A 13,336-nucleotide genomic window follows, 5' to 3' on the forward strand; every position below is an offset into this window, starting at 1 on the left:
CTCCTCGCCGTGGTGCGCGGGCCTCTCACCATGGTGGCCTCTCCCGTTGCGGAGCCCGGGCTCCAGGCACGCGGGCCTCAGCAGTCGTGGCACGTGAGCTCTAGAGCGTAGGCTCAGCGGCCATGGCTCACGGGCTTGGCTTCTCCGCGGCATGTGGGATCCTCCCGGACCAGGGCTCGAACCCTGTGTCCCCTGCATTGGCAGGCGGATTCTTAACCACTGCACCAGCAGGGAAGCCCCTATTGGTGCTTTTTTTCTACTTCCTATTACACACACACACACACACACACACACACACACACACACCAGTTCTCATTCCTGTTCGTCTCTTGCAGTGGCCCTGCAAATCCCCAACCCTGTGTGGACCCAATCACCCACTTTCTATCAGAGCTACTGAGCTCATTATAGGATTGGGCTCATTATAGGATTGTGACCTGAACTCACGGGACAGCCTGAGCCACCTGACAGTCCTTTCATTTGCTTTTGTCAAATTCCAAGCCCATCATCCTGTACTGAGTCTTCACAACCTTCTCCATCCAAATCACCTGGCACTTTGCCGTATCACCCTTTGCTCTCAGAAGGTTATCTGAATACCTACTTCACAAAAAACGTCTTTGGGTTGCACTTTATGCACCTGTGGTTATATTGATGGCCACACCTGTCTTTACCTCCTTTCTACCAATCAGGCCTGAGCAGGTGACTATAATCTGACTGCCTGAATCTTGGCACAGCTGCTGGGCTTGCTCCTCTAGCTCTTATCAGCATTCTGCCAGAGTCTTGAAGGTCTCTGGCTTTATTTCCCTATAACTGAGCCTGGGGCCCATGGCTTCCCATTCCCTCAGCCTGTTTGCTCTCACCTGTTCTAGGTCAATGCCTTTCCTGCCCTAAGGTCCAGTTTTGCCTTATGCCTTCTATTCCATCCCATGTTATGGGTTGAATTGTGTCCCAGAAAAAATTTGTATGTTGAAGTCCTAGGCTTCAGTACCTCAGAATGTAACATTATTTGCAGATCATATTTATTCATTCAATATATTTTTCAAGCACAAGCACTTTTTGTTACCATATGCCCTCTTCCCCATCCATTAAGAATAATCTTCTCCCCACCCTTCCGTGCTCAACCCTGCTGATGGGACATGCCTCAGGGTTTTTTGTTTTCTTAATTAATAGACTTGACTTTAGAGCAGTTTTAGATTTATAGAGTAATGAGCAAAGTATAGACAACTCCCATATACTCCTTTATTATCCTTTTAATGTCCATGGGATCTGTAGTGATGTCCCCTCTTTAATTTCTGATATTAGTAATTTGTGTTCTCTTTCTTCTTTTTTTAGTTAGCCTGGATAGAGGCTTATCAGTTTTATTAATTTTTTCAAAGAACCAGCTTTCGATTTTGTTAATTTTCTCTATTGATTTCCTGTTTTCAATTTCATTGATTTCTGCTTTAATTCTTATTATTTCTTTTCTTCTGCTTACTTTGGGCTTAATTTGCTCTTCTTTTTCTAGTTTTCTAAGATTGGAACTTAGATTATTGATTTAATTTTTTAATAAATTTATTTATTTATTTTTGGCTGCATTGGGTCTTCATTGCTGCATGGGGGCTTTCTCTAGTTGCCGAGAGCAGGGGCTACTCTTCGTTGCGGTGTGTGGGCTTCTCATTGTGGTGGCTTCTCTTGTTGCAGAACATGGGCTGTAAGTGCTCAGGCTTCAGTAGCTGTGGCTCGCTGGCTCTAGAGTGCAAGCTCAGTAGTTGTGGCGCATGGGTTTAGTTGCTCCACGGCATGTGGGATCTTCCCAGACCAGGGCTCGAACCCATGTCCCCTGCATTGGCAGGCAGATTCTTAACCACTGCATCACCAGGGAAGTCCTGATTATTGATTTTAGATCTTTCTTTTTTTCTAATATATGCATTCAATGCTATAAATTTCCTTCTAAATACTGCTTTTGCTGCTTCCCACAAATTTTGATAAGTTGTGTTTTCATTTTCATTTCGTTCAAAATATTTTTAAACTTCCCTTGAGATTTCATGTTTGACCCATGTATTATTTAGAAGTGTGTTGTTTAATATCCATGTATTTTGAAATTTTCCAGTTTTCTTTCTGTTATTGACTGCTAGCTTAATTCCATTGTGATCTGAGAGCAGATATTATATAATTCTTATTTTTAAAAATTTGTTAAGGAGTGTTTTATGGCCCAGAATGCAGTTTATTTTAGTGAATGTTCCATGTGAGCTTGAGATAAATAAATATGACATGATAAGTGGAGAGATAGATCATGTTCCTGTTTTTGAAGATTCAGTGTTGTTAAGATGTTAATTCCTCCTTTATTGATCCAATTATTCAACATAACTACAATTGAAATCCCAGCAAGAATTTTGTGGAAACTGACAAGATGAATCTAAAATGTATATGGAAAACAAAGGATCTAAAATAGTCCAAGATAAAATCAAAGAAGAAAAAAGGTAGAGGATTTAAGTGATCATATTTCAAGACTTAATATAAAGCTATAGTAATTAAGATAGTGTAGTATTGGTGTAAGGATACATAGAGTTATGTAATAAAAATTATTCCATAAATAGACCAACATATATCGGTTACTTGATTTATGATGAAGGCTGCTTGCAATACAGTGAAGAAAAAGGTCTTTTCAGTAACTGGTGCTGGAGCAATTGGCCATCCACATAGGAAAAAATATACTCTTGACCTTTACCTAATACCATACACAAAATTTCATTCAAATGATTCATAGACTTATTGTTCAAGAGTAAGGGGAAATAAAGACTTTCTGGGACAAACAAAAATGGAGAGAATTTGCCACCAGTAGACCTACCTGGCAAGAAATGTTAAAGAAATTCTTTAAAAAGAAGGAAAACAATGTAAGTCAAAAACCTGGATCTACATAAAGAAGTGAAGAGCATCTAAAAAGGATTAAGCGAAGGTAAAATAAAAACTTTTGATCTTGCAAAACTTAGTTATTCCAAGAGTTTGTAGCTACCTTAGAATTTTCTGTTTCTGTTATCTGTGAATGAGGAGAGTTTTACTTCTTTCTTTCTCATCTGGATACTCTTATTTATTTTTATTGCTTATGCACTGGGTGAAGCCTCCAGTATGTTGAATAGAAGTGGTGAGAGGAAACATCTTTGTCTTGTTGCCAGACATTCTTGCCTCATTCCTGATTTTAAGGGCAAAGGATTCAGTCTTTCATCATTAAACGTGATGTTAATAGTAGGTTTTACATAAACACCTTTTGTTAGATTGAAAAAGTTCCTTTTATTTCAAGTTTTATTATAATTTTTTAAGTCATGAAAGGTGCTGAATATTATATAATTTTTAAGCACTGATTGAGATAATCATATGTTTTTTCCATTTAAAGTTGACCCTTGAACAACACGGGGGACTAGGGATGCCAACCCTCTGTGAGGTTGAAAATCCACGTATAATTTATAGTCAACCCATCTGTATCCAGTGTTCCTCTGTATCTGCTGTTCCTCCATATCACAGGATTCAACCAATCGCAGATTGTGTAGTACTGTAGTGTTTGCTGTTGAAAAATATCTGAGTATAAGTGGACACTTGCAGTTCAAACCCATGTTCGAAGGTCAACTGTATTCTCTTAATGTAATTAATGTCACTGATTTATGAAAAATATAGCAACTTCACATACTTGGGATAAATCTTGCTTGGTTACAATTTGGCATACCTTTATATTTAATTGGGTTTGATTTGTTAATATTTTGAAAAGGATTTCTTTGACGTCTTTTCTCATGAGGGATACTAGTCCACAAATTTCTTTTCTTGTAATGTCCTTGTCAAGTTTTAGTACCAGTGTCCTGTTAGTTCATAAAACAAGTTGGGAATTGTTCCCTCTTCCTATTTTCTCTAAAAGAATTTGTATAGGAATGGTTTATTTTTTCATTAAATGTTAACAGAATTTACCAGTGACACCATCTGGGCCTGGAGTTTTCCTTGGGATTGAGAGTTATGTTTATTTTTGTATCAGTTTAGGAAATAAATTTGTCCATATCTTCTAAGTTGTATAGTTATTCAGAATAATTATATTTACTAATTATAATTATTTATAATAATCTTGTATCCTTTTTAACTTCAATAGGGATCTATAGTGATGTCCTCTTTTTCTTTTCTAATACTGATAATTTGTATTTTCTTTCTTTACCAGTCTTGTTAGAGTTTTATCAATTTTAGTAATGTTTTCAAAGAATGAACTGTTGGGTTTGTTGATTTTCCCTATTTTATGTTTGTCTTCTATTTCATTGGTTGTTTTTTTTACATCTTTATTGGAGTATAATTACTTTACAATGGTGTGTTAGTTTCTGCTTTATAACAAACTGAATCAGTTATACATATACATATGTTCCCATATCTCTTCCCTCTTGCATCTCCCTCCCTACCACCCTCCCTATCCCACCCCTCTAGAAGGTCACAAAGCACCGAGCTGATCTCCCTGTGCTATGCAGCTGCTTCCCACTAGCTATCTATTTTACGTTTGGTAGTGTATATATGTCCATGCCACTCTATCACTTTGTCACAGCTTACCCTTCCCCCTCCCCAAATCTTCAAGTCCATTCTCTAGTAGGTCTGTGTCTTTATTCCCGTCTTACCCCTAGGTTCTTCATGACTTTTTTTTTTCTTAGATTCCATATATATGTGTTAGCATACAGTATTTGTCTTTCTTTTTCTGACTTACTTCACTCTGTATGACAGATTCTAGGTCCATCCACCTCACTACGAATAACTCAATTTCGTTTCTTTTTATGGCTGAGTAATATTCCATTGTATATATGTGCCACATCTTTATCCATTCATCCGATGATGGACACTTAGGTGGCTTCCATCTCCTGGCTATTGTAAATAGAGCTGCAATGAACATTTTGGTACATGACTCTTTTTGAATTATGGTTTTCTCAGGGTATATGCCCAGTAGTGGGGTTGCTGGGTCATATGGTAGTTCTATTTGTAGTTTTTAAAGGACCCTCCATATTGTTCTCCATAGTGGTTGTACCAATTCACATTCCCACCAGCAGTACAAGAGTGTTCCCTTTTCTCCACACCCTCTCCAGCATTTATTGTTTCTAGATTTTTTGGTGATGGCCATTCTGACTGGTGTGAGATGATATCTCATTGTAGTTTTGATTTGCATTTCTCTAATGATTAATGATGTTGAGCATTCTGTCATGTGTTTGTTGGCAATCTGTATATCTTCTTTGGAGAAACGTCTATTTAGGTCTTCTGCCCATTGGTGGATTGGGTTGTTTGTTTTTTTTCTTATTGAGCTGCATGAGCTGCTTGTAAATTTTGGAGATTAATCCTTTGTCAGTTGCTTCATTTGCAAATATTTTCTCCCATTCTGAGGGTTGTCTTTTGGTCTTATTTATGGTTTCCTTTGCTGTGCAAAAGCTTTGAAGTTTCATTAGGTCCCATATGTTTATTTTTGTTTTTATTTCCATTTCTCTAGGAGGTGGGTCAAAAAGGATCTTGCTGTGATTTATGTCATAGAGTGTTCTGCCTATGTTTTCCTCTAAAAGTTTGATAGTGTCTGGCATTACATTTACGTCTTTAATCCATTTTGAGCTTATTTTTGTGTATGGTGTTAGGGAGGGTTCTAATCTCATGTACATGTACCTGTCCAGTTTTCCCAGCACCACTTATTGAAGAGGATGTGCTTTCTCCACTGTACATTCCTGCCTCCTTTATCAAAGGTAAGGTGACCATATGTGTATGGGTTTATCTCTGGGCTTTCTGTCCTGTTCCATTGATCTATATTTCTGTTTTTGTGCAAGTACCATACTGTCTTGATTACTGTAGCTTTGTAGTATAGTCTGAAGTCAGGGAGCCTGAATCCTTCAGCTCCATTTTTCGTTCTCAAGATTGCTCTGGCTATTCAGGGTCTTTTGTGTTTCCATACAAATTGTGAAATTTTTTGTTCTAGTTCTGTGAAAAATGCCAGTGGTAGTTTGATAAGGATTGCATTGAATCTGTAGATCACTTTGGGTAGTAGAGTCATTTTCACAATGTTGATTCTTCCAATCCAAGAACATGGTATATCTCTCCATCTATTTGTATCATCTTTAATTTCTTTCATTAGTGTCTTATAATTTTCTGCATACAGGTCGTTTGTCTCCTGAGGTAGATTTACTCCTAGATATTTTATTCTTTTTGTTGCAATGGTAAATGGGAGAGTTTTCTTAATTTCACTTTCAGATTTTTCATCATTAGTGTATAGGAATGCCAGAGATTTCTGTGCATTAATTTTGTATCCTGCTACTTTACCAAATTCATTGATTAGCTCTAGTAGATTTCTGGTAGCATCTTTAGGAGTCTCTATGTATAGTATCATGTCATCTACAAACAGTGACAGCTTTACTTCTTCTTTTCCGATTTGGATTCCTTTTATTTCCTTTTTTTCTCCGATTGCTGTGGCTAAAACTTCCAAAACTATGTTGAATAAGAGTGGTGAGAGTGGGCAACCTTGTCTTGTACCTGATCTTAGTGGAAATAGTTTCAGTTTTTCACCACTGAGAACAATGTCGGCTGTGGGTTTGTCATATATGGCCTTTATTATGTTCAGGAAATTTCCCTCTATACGTACTTTCTGCAGGGATTTTATCATAAATGGGTGTTGAATTTTGTCGAAAGCTTTCTCTGCATCTATTGAGATGATCATATGGTTTTTCTCCTTCAATTTGTTAATATGGTGTATCACATTGATTGATTTGCGTATATTGAAGAATCCTTGCATTCCTGGGATAAACCTCACTTGATCATGATGTATGATCCTTTTAATGTGCTGTTGGATTCTGTTTGCTAGTATTTTATTGAGGATTTTTGCATCTATGTTCATCAGTGATATTGGCCTGTAGTTTTCTTTCTTTGTGACATCCTTGTCTGGTTTTGGTATCAGGGTGATGGTGGCCTTGTAGAATGAGTTTAGGAGTATTCCTCCCTCTCCTATATTTTGGAAGAGTTTGCGAAGGATAGGTGTTAGCTCTTCTCTAAATGTTTGATAGAATTCTCCTGTGAAGCCATCTGGTCCTGGGCTTTTGTCTGTTGGAAGATTTTTAATCACAGTTTCAATTTCAGTGCTTGTGATTGATCTGTTCATATTTTCTATTTCTTCCTGATTCAGTCTTGGCAGGTTGTGCATTTCTAAGAATTTGTCCATTTCTTCCAGGTTGTCCATTTTATTGGCATAGAGTTGCTTGTAGTAATCTCTCATGATCTTTTGTATTTCTGCAGTGTCAGTTGTTACTTCTCCTTTTTCATTTCTAATTCTATTGATTTGAGTCTTCTCCCTTTTTTTCTTGATGAGTCTGGCTAATGGTTTATCAATTTTGTTTATCTTCTCAAAGAAGCAGCTTTTACTTTTATTGATCTATGCTATTGTTTCCTTCATTTCTTTTTCATTTATTTCTGATCTGATCTTTATGATTTCTTTCCTTCTGCTAACTTTGGGGTTCTTTTGTTCTTCTTTCTCTAATTGCTTTAGGTTCAAGATTAGGTTGTTTATTTGAGATGTTTCCTATTTCTTAAGGTAGGATTGTATTGCTATAAACTTCCCTCTTAGAACTGCTTTTGCTGCATCCCATAGGTTTTGGGTCATTGTGTCTCCATTGTCATTTGTTTCTAGGTATTTTTTGATTCCTCTTTGATTTCTTCAGTGATCACTTCGTTATTAAGTATGTATTGTTTAGCCTCCATGTGTTTGTATTTTTTACAGATCTTTTCCTGTAATTGATATCTAGTCTCATAGTGTTGTGGTTGGAAAAGATACTTGATAAAATTTCAGTTTTCTTAAATTTACCAAGGCTTGATTTGTGACCCAAGATATGATCTATCCTGGAGAATGTTCCATGAACACTTGAGAAAAATGTGTATTCTGTTGTTTTTGGATGGAATGTCCTATAAATATCAATTAAGTCCATCTTGTTTAATGTATCATTTAAAGCTTGTGTTTCCTTATTTATTTTCACTTTGGATGATCTGTCCATTGGTGAAAGTGGGGTGTTAAAGTCTCCTACTATGAATGTGTTACTGTCAATTTCCCCTTTTATGGCTGTTAGTATTTGCCTTATGTATTGAGGTGCTCCTATGTTGGGTGCATAAATATTTACAATTGTTATATCTTCTTCTGGGATCAATCTCTTGATCATTATGTAGTGTCCTTCTTTGTCTCTTGTAATAGTCTGTATTTTAAAGTCTATTTTGTCTGATATGGGAATTGCTACTACAGCTTTCTTTTGGTTTCCATTTGCATGGAATATCTTTTTCCATCCCCTTACTTTCAGTCTGTATGTGTCTCTAGGTCTGAAGTGGGTCTCTTGTAGACAGCATATATATGGGTCTTGTTTTTGTATCCATTCAGCCAGTCTGTGTCTTTTGGTGGGAGCATTTAATCCATTTACATTTAAGGTAATTATCGATATATATGTTCCTATTCCCATTTTCTTAATTGTTTTGGGTTCGTTATTGTAGATCTTTTCCTTCTCTTGTGTTTCTGCCTAGAGAAGTTCCTTTAGCATTTGTTGTAAAGCTGGTTTGGTGGTGCTGAACTCTCTCAGCTTTTGCTTGTCTGTAAAGGTTTTAATTTCTCCATCAAATCTGAATGAGATCCTTGCTGGATCTCATTCCAGTAACCTTGGTTGTAGGTTTTTCTCCTTCATCATTTTAAATATGTCCTGCCAGTCCCTTCTGGCTTGCAGAGTTTCTGCTGAAAGATCAGCCGTTAACCTTATGGGTATTCCCTTGTGTGTTATTTGTTGTTTTTCCCTTGCTGCGCTTAATATGTTTTCTTTGTATTTAATTTTTGACAGTTTGATTAATATGTGTCTTGGCATATTTCTCCTTGGATTTATCCTGTATGGGACTCTCTGTGCTTCCTGGACTTGATTAACTATTTCCTTTCCCATATTAGGGAAGTTTTCAACTATAATCTCTTCAAATATTTTCTCCATCCCTTTCTTTTTCTCTTCTTCTGGAACCCCTATAATTCGAATGTTGGTGCGTTTAATATTGTCCCAGAGGTCTCTGAGACTGTCCTCAGTTCTTTTCATCTTTTTTCTTTATTTTGCTCGGCAGTAGTTATTTCCACTAGTTTATCTTCCAGGTCACTTATCCGTTCTTCTGCCTCAGTGACTCTGCTACTGATCCCATCTAGAGTATTTTTAATTTCATTTATTGTGTTGTTCATCGTTGCTTGTTTCATCTTTAGTTCTTCTAGATCCTTGTTAAATGTTTCTTGCATTTTGTCTATTCTATTTCCAAGATTTTGGATCATCTTTACTATCATTATTCTGAATTCTTTTTCAGGTAGACTGCCTATTTCCTCTTCATTTGTTAGATCTGGTGGGTTTTTATCTTGCTCCTTCATCTGCTGTGTGTTTTTCTGTCTTCTCATTTTGCTTATCTTACTGTGTTTGGGGTCTGCTTTTTGCAGGCTGCAGGTTCGTAGTTCCCATTGTTTTTGGTGTCTGTCTCCAGTGGCTAAAGTTGGTTCAGTGGGTTGTGTTGGCTTCCTGGTGGAGGGGACTAGTGCCTGTGTTCTGGTGGATGAGGCTGGATCTTGTCTTTCTGGTGGGCAGGTCCACGTCTGGTGGTGTGTTTTGGGGTGTCTGTGGACTTATTATGATTTTAGGCAGCCTCTCTGCTAATGGGTGGGGTTGTGTTCCTGTCTTGCTAGTTGTTTGGCATAGGATGTCCAGCACTGTAGCTTGCTGGTCATTGAGTGAAGCTGGGTGTTGGTGTTGAGATGGAGATCTCTGGGAGATTTTTGCCATTTGATATTATGTGGAGCTGGGAGGTGTCTTGTGGACCAGTGTCCTGATGTTGGCTTTCCCACGTCAGAGGCACAGCACTGACTCCTGACTGCAGCACCAAGAGCCTTTCATCCACATGGCTCAGAATAAAAGGGAGAAAAAGTAGAAAGAAGGAAAGAAAGAGGATAAAATAAAATAAACTTAGTAAAATAAAAAATAATTATTAAGAAAAAAATTTTTTTAAAGTAGAAAAAAAGAACGGACAGACAGAACCCTAGGACAAATGGTGAAAGCAAAGGTATATAGACAAAATCTCACACAGAATCATACACATACACACTCAAAAAAAGAGGAAAAGTGGAAAAAATAATAAATCTTGCTTTCAAAGTCCACCTCCTCAATTTGGGATGATTTGTTGACTATTCAGGTATTCCACGGATGCAGGGTACATCAAGTTGATTGTGGAGATTTAATCCGCTACTCCTGAGGCTACTGGGAGAGATTTCCCTTTCTTTTCTTTGCTCGCACAGCTCCTGGGGCTCAGCTTTGGATTTGGCCCCGCCTCTGCGTGTAGGTCGCTGGAGGGCGTCTGTTCGCTCAGACAGGACGGGGTTAAAGGAGCTGCTGATTCAGGGGCTCTGGCTCACTCAGGCCGGAGGGAGGGAGGGACTTGGAGTGCAGGGCGGGCCTGCGGCGGCAGAGGCCGGCGGGACGTTGCACTAGCCTGTGGCACACTGTGCGTTCTTCCAGGGAAGTTGTCCCTGGATCCCGGGACCCTGGCAGTGGCGGGCTGCACACGCTCCCCGGAGGGGAGGTGTGGATAGTAACCTGTACTCGCACACAGGCTTCTTGGTGGTGGTAGCAGCAGCCTTAGTGTCTCATGCCCGTCTCTGGGGTCCGTGCTGTTAGCCGCGGCTCACTCCCGTCTCTAGAGCTCCTTTAAGCAGCGCTCTTAATCCCCTCTCCTCCAGCACCAGGAAACAAAGAGGGAAGAAACAGTCTCTTGCCTCTTCAGCAGCTCCAGACTTTTCTCCGTACTCCCTCCTGGCTAGGCGTGGCACACTAACCCCTTCAGGCTGTGTCACGCCGCCAGTCCTCTCCCTGCGATCCGACCGAAGCCCGAGCCTCAGCTCCCAGCCCCTGCCCATCCTGGCGGGTGAGCAGACAAGCCTCTCAGGCTGTTGAGTGCTGGTCGGCACGGATCCTCTGTGCGGGAATCTCTCTGCTTTGCCCTCCGTACCCCCGTTGCTGTGCTCTCCTCTGCGGCTCCGAAGCTTCCCCCCTGTGCCACCCGCAGTCTCGGCCCGTGAAGGGGCTTCCTAGTGTGTGGAAACCTTTCCTCCTTGACAGCTCCTTCCCACTGGTGCAGGTCCCGTCCCTATTCTTTTTTCTCTGTTTATTCTTTTTTCTTTTGCCCTACCCAGGTACGTGGGGAGTTTCTTGCCTTTTGGGAGGTCTGAGGTCTTCTGCCAGCGTTCAGTGGGTGTTCTGTAGGAGTTGTTCCACATGTAGATGTATTTCTGATGTATCTGTGGGGAGGAAGGTGATCTCCGTGCCTTACTCTTCTGCCATCTTCGGCAGGCCTATTTCATTGATTTTTTGTTATCTTTATTCGATTCTTTCTAATTTCTTGGATGTAACTGCTAATTTTTTTCGGCTTTTTGAAATGGAAACTTAGATCTTAATTTAAAATCTTTTTTTCCTAATGAGCATTTAAACTGTCAGTTTCCCTCTACACACTGCTTTAGCTGCAGCCCACAAATTTTTTTTTTTTTTTTTTTTTTGCGGTACGCGGGCCTCTCACTGTTGTGGCCTCTCCCGTTGCGGAGCACAGGCTCCGGATGCGCAGGCTCAGTGGCCATGGCTCACGGGCCCAGCCGCTCTGCGGCATGTGGTATCTTCCCGGACCGGGGCACGAACCCGTGTCCTCTGCATCGGCAGGCGGACTCTCAACCTCTGCGCCACCAGGGAAGCCCAGCCCACAAATTTTGATACATTATTATTTATTATTGTTTAGTTGAAAATATTTTCCAATTTCCATTATGACTTCTTCCCTCAATTCTTTAGTTAACTCTCTGTTATTTATTTCTGGTTTAATTCTGCTGTGGCTAGTGAACATTGTTGTGTGGTTTCAATTTTTGGAATGTGTCGAGGCTTACTTTATGTTCCAGTACATGGTATTTTGTAAATGTTTAAGTGTACTTGAGAAGAAAGTGTGATCTATAGTAGTTGAGCGTAGTATTTTATGAATATCAATTAGATCAAATTGGTTGACAGTATTTGAATATTTTATATGTCCTTGTCTACTTGCTCTATCATTTCCTGAAGGAGATGTGTTAATATATAGGGGCAATTATGGATTTGCCTGTATTTCCCTTTATTTCTTTATTTTTAGTCAATTTTCTTTCTGTATTTTGCAGCTATGTTATTAGGTATGTACCCATTAAGGGTTATTGTGTCTTTCTATTTACCTGAATCATCTGTGTGTCTGCTTCTATTGTCTATTTTTCTTTTGATTGTACTTCACATTTTATGTGCTCCGCACTTTACAATTTTTAATTATCTATCAGACTTTTTTTAAAGAGCATTCTGTTTTAATCAGCACCATGGCTCTATGAAGTGGTGTTAGCACCCATCCTGTGGATGAGAGAGCAACTCCTTAGGATGCCTGGCTCGTCCTTGGCAGAGGGGGTGACCTGGGTGTGCCTATAAAAGGGCCATAGATATTGAAGTCAGTGTTTTCCCTCAGAGAAACCTTGCCCTTTATTTGGTCATAACAGGAGAGAAACGACTGCCTGGAAGGACTTTTCCTTCTCTGGAATTAAACTCATCTAGACTTTGTTTCTACATCCTTTCAGTGTCTTAAAATGAGATATTTGTTTTGTTTCCATTTTTTCTATTTGTTGTGGCAGGAGTTGTAGCCCGCTGCTATCGTTTACAACCTAACCAACAATAAGTAGCTTATAAAGTTTCTCTGTAGCTTTCTATGGTGAAAATGTATAAAGATGAATTAGAAAAAAAAATCTACCCACTGGCAGAAATAGATGAAAAAAAGCTTGTATGTAATAGTTTGGGCTTTGGATGGGAGGAAAAATATCAACCTGTCTGCTTTCTAGGTGTTCTATCTTACCTTTAGCTGTCTTTCTTAGGTGAGAAAGTAATATAAAAATTGGTCTAAGCTTTTGATACTTCTGCCTGGCACAGCAAATGCCAAAACACTTGGAACAAATTGTCAGAGAAAAAGAACTCGCACTAAAGATGTCCTAAAAGGAAACAGAACTCATTTGGAAGCAATCTACGATGAGTGGCAAAAGTCAGGAATACAGAACAATAAGAAATTGAGATAATTGAACTCCAGTCTGAAAGATATAAAATAAATATGTTTGCAGTGGTCAAAGACACAATAGAAGGCCTTAAAATCCTAGAAAAGAATGCACTGTTAGGGAAAGACCAGGGAAGTTTTATAGAACCAAATAGAACTTCTAGAAAAGGAAAGAAGAGTGATTAAACAGCTAGTTAGAGATAGCTGACAAGAAACCTGGAAGGTAAATCTAGGGTAGATACTCAGAAAG

Source organism: Grampus griseus, assembly GCF_964374135.1.
Source record: "Grampus griseus genome assembly, chromosome: 4".
Classification (NCBI taxonomy): Eukaryota; Metazoa; Chordata; class Mammalia; order Artiodactyla; family Delphinidae; genus Grampus; species Grampus griseus.